Raw genomic sequence first — 18236 nt, 5'->3', positions numbered from 1 at the left:
GTTTTCCCCAGGGAGTTGGTGCCCTTGACGGTTGCCACTTGGAAGTGTGCCCCCCCACAGTGAATGCTTCCGACTACTACAACTACAAGGGCTGGTACAGCATCATTCTGTTGGCGGTTGCTGACCACAACTACAAGTTCTTGTCGACAAATGTTGGGTCACCCGGGAAGAACCATGACTCCAACGTCTTCCGCAGGTCGAAGCTGCCAGGTGTCCTGGCTAGTCAATTGTTCTCAATGGAGGCAAAGGTTGTGGAAGGTGTGAATGTTTGTCCGCTTCTCCTCGGAGATCAAGCGTTCCCCTTGCAGGCACACCTCATGAAACCGTTTCCGCGCCCTGGTCCTCATGGATCTCCCTCACAGACATTCAATTATAGACTGTCAAGCGCTAGGCGCGTTGTCGAGAATGCCTTTGGACGGCTCAAGGCGCGCTTCCGAATGGTGCACAAGGGCCTTGAATGTGACATAGATAATGTCAATAGTGTTGTTCGGGCCGCCTGTGTCCTTCACAACATTTGTGAGCAGCTCAGGGACCACTGCGACACAAGCTGGGTCGATGCAGTCCGCTGTGACGATGAAAGACGTCCTCAGCCAGTCCGCACAAGTAACCGGAGAGAGCCGTTAGGGGTGGCAGTCAGGGAGGCCCTTGCTCAGCATCTAGCTAAAAGTCAGTAGGGCACGACAAACGTATGTTCGTGTTATTTCCGTTTTCTCTGTGGCAGTGCCATCGCTGTGTTTGCTGCTCTAGTTTCATTTACAGCATTCGTGTTTTGTACAGAGTTGTTGGTTCACCCTTTTTTTTGTCACCAGAATGTTGGTTCTTGGTCTAGAAGAATGGCTAGTCTGTCTAGTTTTGTTTCAAGCATTCGTGTTGTCTTGCGCAGAGTTGTCTGTTCCTTGTTTTTTTTCTAACTTACCACCAAGGTATCACGTCTTGTTGGAGAATTGCTGGTCGGTCTTGGTTTGCTTAGAGCATTTGTGTTCTGGGAATTCCATCTGTGGAAGTGCCATCGTTGTTTGCTGCTCCAATTTCATTCAGAGCATTCGTGTTTTGTACAGAGTTGTTAGTTCACCCTTCTTTTTGTCACCAGAATGTTGGTTCTTGGTCTAGAAGAATGGCTAGTCTGTCTAGTTTTGTTTCAAGCATTCGTGTTGTCTTGCGCAGAGTTGTCTGTTCCTTGTTTTTTTTCTAACTTACCACCAAGGTATCACGTCTTGTTGGAAAATGGGTGCTCGGTCTTGGTTTGCTTAGAGCATTCGTATTATGCAATGCCATGGTTATGTTTGCTGCTCTAGTTTCATTCAGAGCATTCGTGTTTTGTACAGAGTTGTTAGTTCACCCTTTTTTTGTCACCAGAATGTTGGGTCTTGGTCTAGAAGAATCGCTAGTCTGTCTGGTTTTGTTTCGAGCATTCGTGCTGCCTTGCGCAGAGTTGTGTGTTCCTTGTTTTTTTTTTAAACTTATCACCAGGACATTGCGTCTTGTTGGAGAATTACTGCTCGGTCTGGGTTTGCTTACAGCATTAGTGTTGTCTTGTGCCAAGTTTTGTTTCCCCTTTTTTTGGAGTGCATGGCACTTTAGGGGCCCAGCCTGTCCTCTTGGCTCGTGTACGGTCAGGCTATCTAGACAGAGACAGGCTACCAAGAACAGAGCTCCCGCTCGTGCTGTTTCAGACATGAAACCAAATAAAAAAGGCATGTGGCCTGTCTCAGGAGATGGGGTGCAAGCACTGCGACAGGGGGAAAATTGAATTGCATTGAAGAAGCTTCTGTTCAATTCATCAAGAGAAGAGGGAGAAATAGAATGAAATTGTGGAAAATGGCAGCAGAGCCCCTCTGGTGAATCACTGCTCTGCACTTCCGACAGCTTTCACGTTGAGTGGAAGTGCTGTAATTTTTTAACTTGCCACCAGAACGTACCATCTTTTTTGAGAATGGCTGCTCTGTCTCTTTTCCTTTAGAGCATTCGTTTTTGTCTTAAAGGGAGTTCTTCGTTCTGATTTTTTCAGCTGACCAAAATGTGGTGTCTTGCTGAGAAAGAATTGCTGCTGTGTCTGGTTTCTTTTCGAGCAATCGTGTTGTCTTTCACAGGGTTATTTGTTGTTGCTGCTTTTTTAAAAGACAATAGTCTTTCTCAGGTAAATAAACGTGAAAAGTTTAGTGTCTTTCTGTTTGTCACTTGATTCAACCACTCAGCTAAAAATATAAGAATACGTGGATAAAAATATTTGCCAAGACCATTTCAAACTACATAACCTAGGGGCGTACATCATACATATCAACATTGCTTATCATAAAGAAATCATTGTGCATGTTCAAGGTAAAACATAACTACACAGCTTGCGCGAGCGCTATTCCTTTAGGGGTTGGCTTTTATTACAGCGAAGAAAAATACACGTGGGGTTGGCCAGCTAGTTCCCTGCCTATCCTGCCTACGAGTTGTTGTTTGCCCTTGATGCGAAAAACTGTTTCATCATTTCCATCATGCCTATCTGTGCTGTAGTGGCTTGCCTCTGCAGCCTCAGCATTTGGGCTTGTAGCCCAAATGCTGAGCATTTGCTGATTCTTTGCAAATGCATTTGCTGATTTGCAAATGCTGACCAAACAGAGGCGTTTGGCCGCATCCTAGCCCTTCCATTAGCGTTGGTGCCACGGGCTGGGCTGGCTTGTGATTGGCTTGGCCCAGCAGTGCTTGCTGCAGTTGCGCTGGCACTTGGGCGGCTTGGCCCGGCAGTTTCGACGAGCCCATTGCTGGTGTCGCCATGACTGGGGCTGGCTTGCGCAGGCTCAGTTGGCCAATGTCCGCCCTCAATTGCAGCATCTGCGTCGTCCCATGACGCGACTACTTCAGCTTCTTGTGGAGCTTCGTCCACGACTGGCACCTGTGAACAAAAACATGGCTCCATTAACTCGCATTTGCCATTCCACTACAGGACATCATCATTCCCTCATGTCAAACTCGTTGCGCCACACAGTGCAGCCAGAGAGAGAACTTTATTTTTTGCCCACCTATTTGTAAGGAGGACTCATCCTTCTCTCTCTACGGCAGCCAAAAGTCACCTGAGAAGTTGCTCCTATCTCTTTTCGATGTGTTCGATTTGAGTATTTTTAGTGACTTGTAAGTTCACGTACGGAGTGGATGACGAAAGCTTGCATTACTATTATGAGGTTTGCCTCTCTCAATCCTTAATGCCTGTTGGCACCCCTTGAGATCAGCCACATCTTTTGATTGGTGCTCAGCTTTAGTGACCCAATGGCTTACCCAGTGTGTTCGTTCACATGCAGCGAAGGCTTAGGACTGACTTTTAGCGATGGGAGTTGAATTTCCGTCACAACTACTGCAATGGTTCCTGTTTATTTTTTTTGTGCGTGTCAGGCCTGCATTCAGTGCATATACATTGTAAAATGTATGAAAGCTGCTCTGCAGCACAAATCGTCAAATTTTGCATCCATCAAATAAAAATGAACAAAGTCCAAGACCGGTGTTTTCAAGATAATGTGTATCCACATGCAATACATTTAATTAAGGTGTACGCTTTAAGATTTTGCAGACAGAAATAAAAAATCAACATGCTCAGCTACTTTCAACTCATGTACATGCACAAATAATTTTTAGTACGAATGGCGTGCTACAATAATGTAAGAAAATGAAAAGTACCTCCACGTTCTCCTCCACCAGGTCGTCATCATTCAGAGGTAAGCTCGCAAGGAATTTGCGGAGGAGACCGTAGAAGGGCCAGTCTGTTGGCTCCCCACCAGTCCTCTTCCCGTCTCGGTGCTCCTTCTTTTAAATAAAGTAATTATAGAAATCATGGCATACACTGTTTCACAAAGAGATACAAGCTGCGGTTAGCCTGCATGCAATACAGAGATGACCTCATTGGACTCATGCTAGCAGAAGTCATGCCGCTTATGAAGTGTGGCTCGTTGTTTGGATCATATGGCGCGCGCGCGGCAGTGACACCGGTGCCACTCCGCATGCGCGCGCGCGTACTACTATGTGCAGTTCGCGAAGCTTCCAAGTTAAGCATGCATCGCTAAAAAATAGATTCAGAGCTCAATCAAGGGGTGCTTACTTAAAACGCTTTGCCAGGTTGTTCAACTTATGCCGCAATTGTTTCACTGTGTACGGCCCCTCATTCGCCGGTAGCCCGTTGTTGAGTTCTTCTAACATTCTCATGTAAATTTTTGCGTTGCGGGATGTGGAGCGGAGGGACTCGAGGTTGTTCTGCCAAATGTGTATTACCGCCTTCGTCGTCTCCGTCGTCCACAACACGCGCTTCGCATCGGTCGCCACGCTGCACTCCTCCATGCCTGTAATCGCGTCCGACGCCATCTTTGCAGTTTGAAAGCCCAAACTTAGGTACCCGACCGAAGTTAGCGCGGACCATGGTTAGCGGGCTAACTGCAGTTAGGTCTGCCGTGTAACTTCGGCCGACTATGGTTAGGTCTAACTGCGGTTAGGTTAACCATGGTTAAGGGTGCCCGTGTAACTAGGGTATAAGTCCGGCCGACTATGGTTAACTCTAACTATGGTTTAGCCATGGTTAAGGGCGTTCTTGTAACTAGGATATAACAAGGGTGCTAATGCCCTTGCAGCCGGACATCATGTTTTGCGCCTCCTTATATTCCGCACTGGGTAGACCTGCGGGCATGCATGGGGAGCAGCAGCATGCTGACCTGATGAAAGCTTGCGTAACGGGTACCACAAGTTACGGTTCCACTGCATTGCAGTGACACTGCTGACTCACACATCAGACAAAACCTTAGCAGCATGGCCAACGATCAGGCGATCACTCATGATGCATTAAATTGGTTGGCTCACTAGGCATGCCACAAATCTGTGGCCAGGAGAGGCACTTGGCAATGTTGACGGCAATGTTCAGGTGAGCATGTATCCTCACCTGAGAGATGCTGGTGATAGCAGCCAACTCACGGGTGGCACAGACATCTTCCAAGAGGCCAACGCCAAATGATACCGGCAGCCAATGCCTGTACCATTTCGTATTTGAAGACAGAGCAGTGTAACTTATGCAAACGTTTTCAAGTTGCAGCATTTCGTGTGGCTGAACAACTTAAGAATTAAGCTGCGTACCAAAGTTGTCACATGTCATTGTTCTGAAACTGTTACATTCCCTTATTTTTCAATACAATCATCATGAACTTCAGGACAGTGCCAAATATGTCTAATATAGACTGGGATTACCCATGGTGCTGTTGTGAGTTCATGAACTATTTTCGAAAAACCAAATGTGTGCAATCTCCTTGACCAAAAATGCATGCATAAGTGTGCAGCTTTGGAACAAATTCTTTAAATTTGTAGAGGTCACTTCCACAGCTGCATGCATAGCCAAAATAGGTACGCAGACACTTTCGTCATACTCAAGTTCATCAAGAAGCAACTCAGAGGTCATAAAGGTCCAATGGACTGTTCCTGCCAAAGATGTCTGCCGCTGCTAATGACGCATGGGAAAGGCAGTGTGAAAAGCAAAGCTAACCGTCTTCCACAACCTGGAACAAAGTTCGAAGGTGAAACCACTGATACAGCTACACAGAGTGCACGACCCAAACGCCGGTATCCTGCAGAGGTTCGTGTAACATATCTGGAGCGACTACCGAAGGAGCCAGGGCAAGGAGTCATACGTTGGGTGCTAGTGTTTTCCGGTGGGCCAAGCAGTTAAAAAGCCGTTGGTCCTGACAAGTTTCAGCTACCTTTGGAACATAGAAACACCATCACGGCCTTGCATGCCTTCAAAGCCTTTGTTGCATGTAGGTGCTGAGCCACCCCACCTGGAATTGTTCTACAACCCATTCCATGCTGACCCTCACGACTTGCGGCCAATGCACTGCTAGTCAAGCAGCAAAAAGGATGTGAAGAGAGGCTTACTTCCTGCAAACTGGCATAGTCGAAGTGGCATATGCATACCGAGCAAAGCATGATTGAGAGATGTCACAGGGGCTCTATGGTGTTGGACAGTTGTAACGAAGTCGGTGGGAATGGGAAATTACTTTGCTTGCAACCTCTTTTTCACTATATCGTGATTTGTAAAAATGCGAGCATCAAGTAGACTAACCATACAATTTTATTTATTTGCGCTTTCTCAATAAAGTGGTTGCGGGTATCCTGCACACATTTCATGAGCAGATATTTCAAAACAGCGGCCTCAGTAATGTCCATCAGTAAGCGGACACCCGGTTCAGAACGCGGATACATGTGCAACGAATTGATGGCTGCAACAGCTGCAGCTGCTCTGGAGGTCCCTGTCTAACTGTCACCTTTGGCGAGTTTATCGTCTACAGTGTGTGGGTGCGGAGGTGACAGTGGTACCGAACTCGTTTCCAGGCATACCGAAACAGCTGCAAAAGCCAGAAGGTGAGCTTACGGGCACAGGAAATTACTCCCTCACTGTTCTAGGAACATTCCAAGCGAAACTGAGCTGGAAAGGCAGGTCTACAGTGCAAACAGTGTATGTTGTGCCTTCGCAAGACCCGCCGCTTCTTGGATTCCCTGCGATACAGGCTCTCGGAGTCATACGGTTCGTGGACAATGTGACGGATTCTACCGTCACTTTGAAGGACAGTCTCTTCGATGGCTTGGGCGTGCTGCAAGACGAATACGTGATACGTCTCCAACCAGGCGCCAAACCGTTCTCGCTCAGCGTGCCGAGAAGAGTACCGATTCCGCTTCACAAACCAGTTCGAGAGGAGCTCGGCAAGCTCGAATCCCAGGGAGTCATCCGACGGGTGGACCGTCCCACACCATGGTGTTCTGGTATGGTGGCTGTTCCAAAAGCAGGAGGAGGCTACCGAATATGCGTTGACCTCACCCGACTCAACGAAGTCGTGCTTTGGGACCGTCACTTACTACCCTCAGTCGAGAACATCCTGGGACGTCTCGGATCAGCAAAGGTATTCTCTAAGCTCGATGCTACCGCTAGCTTTCACCAGGTGAAGCTTTCCGAAGAAAGTCAAGAACTCACTACATTCATAACACCAATGGGAAGATTCTGTTTCCAAAGGCTACCTTGTGGAATCTGCTCAGTGCCAGAATATTTTGAGCGACAGATGAGCAGAATTCTGGAAGGCCTCGAAGGGGTTGTGAGCATGATTGATGACATTCTTGTCTTCGGAGCATCGCAGCAAGAGCATGACCAACGTCTCAAGCAGGTGTTACAGCGCTTGGAAGAAGCGGGAATCAAGCTGAACCGCAAGAAGTGCACGTTTTCTGCAACCCAAGTCAAGTTTCTTGGAGTCATGGTTAGCGCACAAGGAATCAGTCCCGATCCAGAAAAGATCTAGGCCTTGGCCAAGCTACCAACCCCATCGGATGTCAGCGGTGTCCGAAGACTGCTTGGAATGGCGAACCATGTGGGCCGCTTCATTCCTCATCTTTCCGACATCACAGCACCGATCAGGGCATTGCTTCAAAAGAGAAACTCATGGCTTTGGGGACCGTGCTAGCAAGCTGCTTTCGACTAGCTCAAAATCTTGCTCAGTTCAGAGGTCTGCATGGCTAAATATGACCCATCGTACTCCACGGTTGTGTCAGCTCATACGGTCTCTGAGCCGTATTGCTTCAAGATCAACCATCGGGAGAACGACGAGCAGTTGCTTACGCCTCACGATCCCTAACGGACACTGAAAGCCGCTACAGTCAAACAGAAAAAGAAGCTTTGGCTGTGACGTGGGCTGTCGAGAGGTTCGATCAGTTTCTCGGGGGCATCGCATTTCAAGTCGGAACGGATCATCGTCCTTTAGTCACGCTCCTGGGATCAGCAGAACTCGACATGATTCCGCCCAGAATCCAGCGCTTGCAAATCATGCGACATCAGTTCACTGTTTTCTACGTCCCTGGCAAGCTCATTGCCACGGGAGACACGCTGTCAAGGGCTCCTATTCAGGGACACGATCCGGAGCAAAGTCAACGGCAGACAGACTCCATCGAGTTATTAGCTGCGACTTCGTCGTGTGGCGGCCACTCCGGTTGCAGGGTGTCTGGCATCTTCGGCACTGTCGTTTGCAAACGTCGACCCATTAGGAGCTGCGACGGGCTGTATCCGCTCACTCCTGGCGTGTTGCGGTACACCAGAAGCGCCATGTGTGGGTCCTTGGATTTTGTGAAAAGATCCTTCATGGTCCGCACCATGCGTTCTGCCTCGCCGTTTGACTGTGGGTAGCCCGGGCTGCTCGTGATATGATGAAATCCGTAGGTCTGCGCGAACTCGGCGAACACCCATGATGAAAATTGCGGGCCGTTGTCAGACACGAACACATCAGGTATTCCATGTCGGGCAAACGTGCTCTTGACAGCCGCAATGACAGCTGTGGAGGTGGTCGACGACAAGCTGATTACTTCCGGAAAACGAGAGTAGTAGTCCACCACGATTATGTAGTGAGTTCCGTCAAGTTCAAACAAGTCGGCGCCTACACGCTGCCATGGCCGATTTGGAGTCGGTGTTGCGATTAGTGGCTCCGAACGCTGAACTCTCGTCTGAGCGCATTTCTCACACGATGTTACGAGCTGCTCAATTTCGCTGTTAAGGGTAGGCCACCAAACTGCGTCCCTTGCCCTTGCCTTGCATCGTCCAATGCCCTGGTGGCCTTCGTGGATTTGCTGAAGTACCTCACGGCGCATCAGGCTTAGAATAATGATGCGGCGATCTTTGAGCAAGAAGCCATCCCTTAGAAGTACTCCCTTAGATGAACTGGAACCTTTGAGACGTTTTCTGGCCGTCCTTTCTCACAGAAGCGGAGTAGCCCAGAACAGATGCCGTCTTCCGCCTGGTGCTTGCGTAACGCATCCATGCGGGAGGACATGAGGTTGGCAGCTGCTGTAACGACTTCCCCGAGCAGCCAGAAGCAACGGCTGAAACAACAGCGATGTCGCCATCAACCAAGTGCGACAGTGACAGTGACCCATGAGTGACCAGGTCCGGCCGACAGGTCAAGCGCCCGAAAAGGCTGGACTTGTAAAACACAATTCTTTCAGAAGGGGGGATGTAGTGAACGCGCATTTCACGGCGAGCTGAAGGTGCGTTTCTCACGCTCGCTCGGGCGGCGGTTCGCGTACCGGACCCGCCGGATGTACGCCGCGTGAGCTATCGTGTTCCACGCCTGCGCTGCCGCGCCATCGGGGACCGGGGGGGTTTCTTTTCTCTTCGCTTAATAAAGGCACTTGAGTTCCAGCAACCGGTCGGTGTGGTCGCTTTCATCGTCGCTCGTCAGCCGACGAGACAGACACCATGTCTCGTCGGCTCTTTTTGGAACACCGCTGCACGGGCTTTCACGGCATCTTCGTTGATGCGAGCCTGTAGTCTTCCTTCTTCAAGGGTAAGCTTTTGTGTTCCGCACAGTTTGTCCACAAGGTTAGAGTCCCGGAGACCCACGACGAACCTGTCTCGAACGAGTCGTTCTTCCACTTCCGCTGAGGCGTAGTTGCATTTTTTGACAAGTGTACGCAGCGCAGTGTAGAACTCGTCTACGGTCTTGCCTTCGCCCTGGGTTCGACGGTGGAAGCGGACACTTTCGTAGACCTCGTTGACCGGGTGGATCCCCCACGGTCCCCGATGGCGCGGCGGCGCAGGCGTGGAACACGATAGCTCACGCGGCGTACATCCGGCGGGTCCGGTAACGCGAACCGCCGCCCGAGTGAGCGTGAGAAACGCACCTTCAGCGCGCCGTGAAATGCGCGTCCACTACATACAGTTTTTCAGTTGCCACTATGTTTTTGTTGAGAAGGACAAAACGTGTGCTGTTTAAACCGCGTGAGACAAGGTCGGCTGCGCTAGTGCAAGTTTGCAGTTTCTTGTACCTGGCCGATTAAAATGCAGTATCTCGTACACATCCTGAAGACTTTATAAGAAGGCCTCCACAGTTCAATTGAATAATATTTTTCCATTATAGCTGCTGTAGTGTGATCGTTTATGTAAGGTCTTTCGGGGCTGTTATTCTTAGTGGGCTTTTTTTTTGTTGGCTTCCCTATGGGTTTTGACAGAGACCTGTCCCTTTCGCTGCGACACAGACAGGAACGGTCCGACGTCCATCTCGTCAGCGGATTCCTAGGGTTGCTTGGCAGACCAGGCCCCCTTGACTTAACACCGTTTCAAATGCCCTTTGCTTGATCTGCAACTGCCGAGGGCGTCAGATGCGTTGCAAGGGGCATGGGCGGTGTGGCAGATGTGGGAGCCGATGCGGGGCCCCCTGTATCCATCTCCTTGGCAGCCTTCACTGTACTGGAGGCTGGAAAAGCCGCGACAGGAGCAGCATCAGTCCTGGTGGAGACTGTTGCCTCCACAATCTCTGCTGACTCAGCAAGTGGTGTGGTGACGGCTTGGGCTGCCATAGACAAACCAGTGGGGGGCAGGGGTGGGACCAGATCACCCTCGCTGACCTGGGTGGCTGCCGAAACCAGACGCCGTTTCACTTCCCGGCAATCTGCGTTGCCCTATTTCCGCAGGGGAAAAAAGGTGAAACTCTTTCGCCCCTCTGGGAAGGTGATGTTCTCTGCTAAAGATGTTAATGATCTTTTTTTTTTTTTTCAAGTTGACATTTTTCACAAGTCCAGGAGTATGCCGTGTGCGGTCCACAGCAGTTCACACAAGTAAGGTTGTTGGATTGACAATTGTCAGTTGGGTGGTCTTGTGCCGAGCATTTTGCACAGGTTCTTCTGCTGTGGCAGGGAAACAAAATAGCATTTATACCTGTAACTAGGGAGAGTATGGTAACACCCGGCTGCTCCAGTTTTTTCATGGGCCGGACTAGCCCTTCTTTTTCTATTGCCACACTGTTTGGCACACTGGTTCACTGAGAATGTAAAACAAAACAGCATTTATACGTCTAGTTAGGGGGTGTATGGTGACACCCTGCTGCTCCAGTTTTTCCATGTGCCGGACTACCCCTTCTTATTTCATTGCCACACTGTTTGACGCACTCGACTGAGAATGGAAAACAAAACAGCATTTATACCTGTAGTTAGGGAGAGTATGGTAACACCCGGCTGCTCCAGTTCTTCCATGTGTGTGCTGGACTACCCCTTCTTTTTCCATTGCCACACTGTTTGGCACACTGGTTCACTGAGAATGTAAAGCAAAACAGCATTTATACCTCTAGTTAGGGGGTGTATGGTGACACCCTGCTGCTCCAGTTTTTTTATGTGCTGGACTACCCCTTCTTTTTCCATTGGCACACGGTTCACTGAGAATGTAAAACAAAACAGTATTTATACCTCTAGTTAGGGGGTGTATGGTGACACCCTGCTGCTCCAGTTTTTCCATGTGCCGGACTACCCCTTCTTTTTTCATTGCCACACTGTTTGGCACACTCGACTGAGAATGGAAAACAAAAGAGCATTTATACCTGTAGTTAGGGAGAGTATGGTAACACCCGGCTGCTCCAGTTTTTCTAGACTAGCCCTTCTTTTTCATTACCACACTGTTTGGCACACTCGTTGACTGAGAATGGAAAACAAAACAGCAGGTTTATACCTGTAGGGAGTGTATGGTGACACCCTGCTGGTCGTTTTTCCATGGGCTGGGCTAGCCCTTCTTTTTACATTGCTGCACTGTTTGGCATGCTTGACCGAGAATGGAAAACAAAACAGCATTTATAGCATGAAAGTGGTTTGTATGTACTTTCATAGCATTTATGTGCATAGCATGCAAGTAACTTATCTGTATGGTCATGTATTCTTACCTCCTTAACCCTGATTTGCTTGTAGTGAATGATGCGGTTGAGCTGTGTGCAGTCGACTGTACGTGCAATACTTCGTGCTGCAGCCCAGGGAATCGCAGCGACCATCCTCTGCCAGGTTCACTGCCGTGCCAGCAACCCTCCTCACCAGGTGGTCCTGTTGGTCCTGATGAAAGCTGATTGAAAGAGTGCACCCATCCCTGTGAGGAGGCCCTTCAAAACGAGTGTGGGCATGTGAGAATGTCACTGGAAAGACAGATGTACTACTGTTAGTGTTTGCTAATTTGTTTGCTGTGCTTTTTTTAAGGACTGCTTTGTTCAAGATGCAGCTTTGCAAGGACGTGTTCTTATAAAATGCCTTTCAAAGTAGCTGCTTTTAGTTTCCTTGATATTTTTTCAGTTTTGTAAGGTAGGCTATAGCATCACTTCATGACTACATGTTTCACTGGGTTTAGATGCGTAGCAACTATCAAGCAAGCTGCACTCATTTTATGTCACGTCTGCAACCAGTGCAAATGTAGTGGGGATGAACGGGAAGGCACAGAGCAGACCAGCGGTGCACCCGTGTCTTGTGAAGCATGGTAATGGAGTAAAAAAGGTAAATATAGACTAACACGGTAACATGTTAGCGTGATGCAGGAAGCAAGGTGCAGCCATAACCTGCTCACGCTGAGCACACAACGCATCTCTTTGCTGCAACAGTGTGAAAAAGCTGCTTAACAGAAGGACCTCTGCTTCTGGACACCCATGGGAGAATTGATGATGTACATACGGGAAGATGCCAGCATTCAAAAACGCAGGAAAGAATGGGAAAAGGGTGGTAAAGTTTGCAACAAAACTGTGAGCTTTCCGCCGCTCTTCAGAGTAATAGCTAACATTGACCACCCAGCCTAAAAATTGCGCTAGTTCAGTTAGTGTGCTCAAGACGCCTTTCAGGGCCCCTTTAAATGATGATGCTGCCGATCATAATAACTTGTAGAACAGTAATTCTTTTTCTTTTCTTTCAAGAAGTATTGCTGCGTTGCTTACCAGAAATTTACACGACGGATTTGGAAACAACTCGGGAAAGGCGAAAGGAAGGTCATACCATCTTGTGCTGTGTGGATGATTTGGAAAATGTTTCCATCGGAATCTTGTACAGGTTTCAAATATGCATAACTGTAAGGTTGAAGGGCTGAAAAAAAAAGAGGAGTATGATTGTAGCTTTGTTTCCTTGCCACTCTCTCCCTTCACACAAATGCTAGCACAATTGACTACAATAAGGACAAATAAATTTATGCAGTTGTATCCTCGCATACTTTTTCCAGCATAGATTCACCTCCACATTCTCGCTGCACAGTACAATATTTGAGCCAATTTCATTTTCAAGGTATACACTGCTCAAAGATCATTTTGACATGTAAATACATGGCTGAGAAAAAGTAATTTTAAGTGTGTTTAAAACAGTGAAGAGCCAGATTGATGCTAAGTAAATAAGGCGGGATGTTGAGCCCAAAGACGTGGGTTTGATCCCGGTTGCGGCAGGCCAATGCTACTTGTTAATTTTTATTTACCCACTCCTAGTCGCAGTTACCCTGGGCCCGCAAATGGTTTCTCCTGTTACTGTTTCTGTGCCTTTCTCTGGCGCGCCTACGGTGTGCACTTGTGCAACTATAGAAGGCAAGGTGAAAGGGCTCGCACTCACATTATAGTGTAGCAGTAAAGGTCCCTTTTGAAAGCAACTTAAAGTTACGTGGTTGCGGCATTTCCCGTAGAGCTGATGCAACACTTGAAGGTGCATATGATACAGCTATAGCAGACATGAGTATGCGAGGTCAGACTAATAATCCGGGTACACTGCAAAGCCTTCTGCTGAAGACTTGCAATGCATTTGGCAGTTGGTACATTTGACAAGGAACTCTTGTCTCTAGGACCGGAATGTTGACTGAGACCGAGGCCATGCTGTTTCTAGCTACCACACAAGGCAACTAATCATTTTACCTGAAGACCAAAATTTTACAGAGCTCTTGATTACTCGAATGAGATAAGAATGGCCCAGAAATGTCACAACACAGCACTATGCCTGGAGTAGTCAACTGCAATGCCCAAGTTGAGAACGAAAGTATTCCCAGAAAGGCACACTCTGGTCACTTCATCACGCTGCACAACCACTTTACATGGCTTGACATAGGGAATTTGGGATGCTGAGGTTGAAAAGAGTATTCATGAAGAGGCACACATTGATCACCTCGCATCACTAGTCGTTTTGTCCCGCTGCACCCCACAGCCATCGTTCAATCACCCTGCACACGTCATCACCCATCACTTGTTTCACCAACATGAAGGTTTGGTATCGGCCTAGAAAAACGGGAGGTGTATGCTGAAACGAGATCCGCAGTTGCTTGTCTTGGTCTGTGCAGGTTTTCATAGGTGCACAAATGTTGTTGTGAGGTGGTTCGCTCCATTAGACTTGCTTGAATGATAGGGTTGCCTCACACACATCCAGCATTTCACACATCAGCGTGCAAACATGCCCTCTGCAGGAAACTTCTATTTGAAGATGTTTGCTCAAAAATAGTGTGCCAACCATATGAATATTGGTGGCGTCTTGTTCGTGCAAGATGCTGCCTGGCTGGGCCTTGGGGTTTTTCCACTTCCATTTGTTGTTCCCAGCCTTCGTAGCAGCATGGGGGTGGTTGGCCTTTTCATTTTGATGCATGGCTGCCAGATGTGTCCTAAAACCAGATAGTTGGCAAACATGATATGGTCACGTTTATGCTGGGCTGCGGAGATGGGCCTACGGTTCACTTCCACGTTGCCATCCTTGCAATGGTCTCGGACATAGGTGGTGTCCATTGAATTGTGCGAGAAGCGCCCCAGGGGCGGGACGTACGATGTGAAACCCATGAAAGTGCAGTAGGCTGAGATGTCATTCAATGCGTAGCTGGCAAGCCAAGGGGGGCGCCCAACTCGCTGGCCTCTACAGGGCTGGCCAGCCAGGAAGCTGTGGGTGTACTTGCCCAGGGCATGGGTCATGGCATACCGGCTCACGACCTTGTGGTCGATGGCTAGCTGTTGGATCTTGCAGCGGATTCTCTCAGTTGCTTGCTTGATGTTGTGGGCGTGCATCGCTGGGCTCTGTCGTTTGGAGGCTGCCTTGGACACGCGCTCATGGGTGCTGTCTCTTTCTTCACTCCTTGTGTTTGACGGCTGTTGTCGGCGGCAGTCTTGGTACGCGGGAGCTGCCGATTGGGTCTGAGGCACGTTTCGGGTTAGCACTTGGGCTGCGTTAGCCTCGTCAAGGCCTTTATATGTTTCCACCAGTCCATCCAGCTCCTCGAACGTATTGCTCGTGTCGACCGTGTACAGCGGCATCACTTCATCTTCATCGGGGAGGGAGTCGGCGCCAGTTGAGGTCTTGTTCTTGGGGTCGTCCACCTTAGGCTTCGCGTCGCCAATGTGCGCCAGGTAGCCGATAGCCTCTCGTGATATGGCCGGCAATTTGTACGCCTCTGGCCGCCACAACACTTTGGCCAAGGCGAGGACGGTGCCATGGGGGCACACTTCAGTGGAGCCGTGGATCACATTCGGGGCGCAGTACACGTGCGGGTGGTCGCGGTCATGCCTGCACGGGTGAGCTCCTTCATCGTAGACGCCTCCCCATCCAGCCACAGTGGCAAAGGGGGACTCGCCGGCCACGAATGTCATGGGTGGCTTGAGCTTGGGGGGCTCTGACTTAGGGGCTCTGAGCAGCAATAGTTTGACAGTTATAAACGTTTTTCTTTTCCGTCAGAGCTGCGGAGGAGTGCGCATTTGAAGCACAGGCAAAGAAAACTAATCTGACATCCGTGACAACTTGACTCTTTAAACCTGTACTCGCGTTATCGCGTTGCTGTTGACATAATTTGAGTAGTGAAATCAGCTCACAAGGTGATTTTTTGGTAATGTTATATGTCAGAATGTAAACAAACACGAACCATACGTTTGAAAATCTTCCATTAATGGCGGCTATGCTTATACGGAGCTACGTGAACTGAGCTTCAAACTAGCCAGCTGAATGTCAGCTGAGAAGCCCAGCTTCTCTTTGGCTAGTGGAGCTTCCAACTAGCCATTCTTTTGTAGCTATGCACTTGGCATGGCAGTAGCTTATCTTTCCAACGGCCACACGTCAGTGAATCTCATCAGCAAGCCTGCTTGTCAGCTTCCTCCTTCAGAAATGCGCATGTAAAAAAAGCAAAATCGACAAACACTGGCTCAGTATCACTACGGGGTTGCACGACGTCGGCAGCAGGAAGCTCCCATCGCTCTCTCGCTCTTTTTCATCTGTCTCTCTGTGCCCAACCCATGCAGGTACGGAGTGCTGCCTGCTCTGGAAGTAACCACCATCCCGGATACCTAGGGGCTACACTAAGAAGGTTCAACCATGCTACGAACGCTCTTAGGGACACAAGCAGCACTCTCTCACCAGAGAAGGATCTGGCCACCCTGGTGTAGTAGTTGGCCGCCACCTCAAATGACTAATAAACTCAACTCTTAACCCTCAGTTCCTGGAAGCTGGGAGCGCCTGTCCGCAGCGGCGGTCAGAACAGGGATACAGCAGAGGCTGCTAAGAATCCCTGGGTCCGGACAGGCCGCCATTTGAACTTGACCCTGGCAACGTTCAACGCACACTCTGTGTAGGAAGGGAAGCTTAGCTGTTCTACTACAGGAGCTCTCAGACATTAAGTGGGATATCATAGGGTTAAACAAAGTTAGAAGGTGAAGAGAAGGATTCATGGAGCTCACTAGCGGGCATATCCTGAGTTACAGAGGACCCCAAGAGAAGAAAGAACACAGGGTTGGATTTTTAATCCACAGTGAAATAGCGGGAAACCCGGAAGAGTTTTTTTGGCATTAGCAAGAGAGTTTGGGCTATCGTGATCAAGGTATGCAAGCGGTGCAGGTTAAAGATTGTGCAAGCCAATGCGCCAACAACCAGCTATGATGAAGCTGTAGATAGCTTCTACAAGGATGTGGAATCAGCAATGAAAAAGGCAACAATGCAGTTCGTGATCGTGATGGGAGACTTTAATGCAAAGGTCAGCAAGAAGCAAATGCAAGCAAGGTCAGTGGGAAACTTCGGATTGCGCAGTTGCAACAGTCGAGGAGATACTGTCGTGTCAAGGCACCGCCTGAGAGGGGAAGCATCAAAAAACCCCGAAAATGAAAAAAAGAACAAAGAAACAGCAATTTGAACTGCGCGCCAGGAACGCACCAATGAACGAGCACCGTGCCTAAACACTAAGGCATCATGCCCAAATATGGTAGCGCACTGATCAGCCAATCAGAGAACACCGCACAGGAGGCAAGTGTCGTGATGACCAAATATGGACGCGAAAAGGCAAACAGCCAATCAGAGTGTGCTACCATCAAGCCCAGAGGGGTTAAAAGCGGCGCGCACAATGAGATTGGAAAAGACCAGGAGGCGGAAGGAGCACGTGAGCTTCAAGGAACAGGCCAGGGGGCCACTGACTATGCCAACCAAGCCTAAGCGGGAGCGGCCGACTTTGCATTGGCTGCGGCATCCTCGGCGCACCACAATCTTGTGTCTTCGTGGCCCCAGCGGCAGCGGTCAGGCACCTGCGGCCGATGTCCACGCTCCGTCGACCTTCTCTTCGACGGCCCTGAAAGGCTACGTTCGTGCCAAGACCTACCTGGGACCTCCAGCGGCAGCGGCTACCAGGGGGTTGCCACCGAGGAAACACGTCAGGACGTGTACAGCCCACGCCATCTGATGAACGACCGCGTGCATCGAACGCAGGCGTCAAGAAAAGACGACGACGGCTACCACCGAGTCGCGGGCACGCAAGGGTGTGACAAGTCGGCGACGACGAGCGGGGTAGGCAAGTCCAATAGATGCGCAGTCGTAGGACACAACTAGGGAGTTGTGAAGGCAGAGACCATCACCTAGAAGGTGATGGATTGAGTAGATTTTTACTAATGGTGTTGGACTTTATTGTAGAGACATTTGGATTGTATTTTGGGGTATTTAGTTAAGGGCGTGATTGTTGCTCAGTTGTGTGTGATTCCTGAGTGCTTTGCGTTAGGGTTTTTCAAGAGTGTACAATAAATGTGTTTTGTTAAACCCGTCAGTGGCTTTCCTGCGTCCATCTCTGAGCTGGTCAAGACAACCTTCCCATCTGTTTACATGACAAATACACTGGTGGGACTTGGTACCGGAATCTTGGAAGAACGCGAACATCATCCTAATCCATAAGAAAGGCGACATGAAGGACTTGAAAAATTACAGGCCGATCAGCTTACTGTCAGTCGTCTACAAGGTATTTACCAAGGTAATCGCTAACCGAATCTCTGCAACCTTAGATTTCAGTCAACCTAAAGAACAAGCAGGGTTCCGTAAAGGTTATTCAACAATGGACCATATTCACACGATCAATCAGGTGGTAGAGAAGTGCGCTGAGTATTCTGAACCCCTATGTATAGCCTTCATAGATTATGAGAAAGCATTTGACTCGGTCGAAACCCTAGCAGTCATTCAGGCATTACGGAACCAGGGGGTAGATGAGCATT

At 49.1% G+C, this 18236-nt stretch overlaps 1 long non-coding RNA gene across 1 annotated transcript in view; it reads left to right on the top strand.

Annotated features, from left to right (window-relative positions):
• LOC144165276 (uncharacterized) overlaps window positions 1–17797 on the top strand; it is a 76306-nt gene extending 58509 nt beyond the window's left edge. The window contains exon 2 of the long non-coding RNA XR_013321432.1: window positions 11774–17797. This is a non-coding gene — a long non-coding RNA (uncharacterized LOC144165276). The remainder of the gene's footprint in view (window positions 1–11773) is intronic.
• Window positions 17798–18236: the final 439 nt, after the last annotated feature.

Source organism: Haemaphysalis longicornis, unplaced genomic scaffold (genome assembly GCF_048455015.1).
Source record: "Haemaphysalis longicornis isolate Haplotype H1 unplaced genomic scaffold, Haemaphysalis longicornis Haplotype H1 scaffold_14, whole genome shotgun sequence".
Lineage (NCBI taxonomy): Eukaryota > Metazoa > Arthropoda > Arachnida > Ixodida > Ixodidae > Haemaphysalis > Haemaphysalis longicornis.
This window is presented reverse-complemented; position numbering and strand designations above follow the sequence as displayed.